This window comes from Neomonachus schauinslandi, chromosome 8 (assembly GCF_002201575.2).
Source record: "Neomonachus schauinslandi chromosome 8, ASM220157v2, whole genome shotgun sequence".
Lineage (NCBI taxonomy): Eukaryota > Metazoa > Chordata > Mammalia > Carnivora > Phocidae > Neomonachus > Neomonachus schauinslandi.
This window is the reverse complement of record NC_058410.1, coordinates 124,234,955-124,236,288: the sequence shown is the minus strand read 5'-3', so window position 1 is coordinate 124,236,288 and position 1,334 is coordinate 124,234,955. Positions and strand designations below refer to the sequence as shown.

Below are 1,334 nucleotides of genomic sequence, written 5' to 3'. Positions count from 1 at the left end.
GGAGGGATTAAGGTACACTTGCACAGCTGCAGGCACGGAGACCTTGGATGGCTGTCAGATGGCTGTCTCTGGCGGGGTCAGGGTGGGAGAGAATGAGGAGGAAATTAATCAACTAGTGTCAATGAACAAATGTGCTTACCTATGGGGTAAAATCTGGCAAAATCTGCAGGGTGTCTGTGGCAGCTGTGCTGGTCATTGGCTTTGTCAGTAGCAAAGTTTGCTGAGTTTGTCTGCAGATCAGATCTCTGTAAACTGCATCTGCTAATCAAGCCACTGCCTTTCTTCCTTGTTCCTAGCTCAGTTTTGCTAGTCTGGTTGGGGTGGAACTGAAGCAGGTCACTTGCGCAGTGCCCCAAGAGGATGGAAAAACTTGTTGCTCATCCTGCTCTTCTTTCCTGGTGAGAGGAACTCTTTCTAGCTGGCAAGTTCCTTCTTGATGCTCCACAATGCCAGTTTGGGGTATGGGATGATACAAGCAAATGCAATTCTTGATTATTCTCAGTTATTTTTGTTACACTGTGTTGCTAAACTTTCTAAGTGGACTCTAGAGGTCTCCCAGAACTGTTTTTGTTTGTAGATAGCTGTCCAATCACTCGTGGGATAAGGGGGAAGCTGTGTTCTCCATCACCATTTTTTCTGCAACTATTGATCCCTAGTATGTGATGAGTCACTTCTCTCTTGCTACTTTCAAGATTCTCTCATCCTTACACAGGGGTCATGTTACTCCTCTCTGCATTGTTCCTAGTTTAGTATATGTGCTGCTAAAGCAAGCTTGCAGGATTTTCTGTCTTGATAGTTTGATTATGATGCCTCTTGGTGTGGGTTTCTTTGAGTTTATCCTACTGGGGTTCATTGAGCTTCTTGGATATTTATTTCCATGGCTTTAATCGAATTTGGGAAGTTTTCAACCATTGTTTCTTCAAATAATTTCTTTGCCCTCTTCTCTCTCTCCTCCTTCTGAGACTCCTACAATATGTATGCTGGTCCACTGGATTGCATCTCACATGTCCTATAGTCTCAGTTGACTTTTCTTTTCTTTCTTTTTTTTTTTTTTTTAAAGATTTTATTTATTTATTTGAGAGAGAGAACACGAGAGAGGGGAGGTCAGAGGGAGAAGCATGACGCTTACACAAGGCTACAGAGGATCATGACCTGAGCCAAAGGCAGTCGCTTAACCAACTGAGCCACCCAGGTGCCCTCAGTTGACTTTTCTTTAGCTTTTTTTTCTTTTTTGTTTCTTGGACTTGAGAATGTTGATGATCCTGTCTTCAAGTTCACCATTTCTTCCACCTACTTAAAGCTGATCTGATTCTCTTTCATGAATTTTTCATTTC

At 42.6% G+C, this 1,334-nt stretch overlaps 1 non-coding gene across 1 annotated transcript; it reads right to left on the bottom strand.

The window, feature by feature from the left end:
* Positions 1 to 667: 667 nt before the first annotated feature.
* Positions 668 to 770, bottom strand: LOC123325615. Its single transcript, XR_006540548.1, has one exon. It is a non-coding gene; the product is annotated as a U6 spliceosomal RNA (small nuclear RNA).
* Positions 771 to 1,334: the final 564 nt, after the last annotated feature.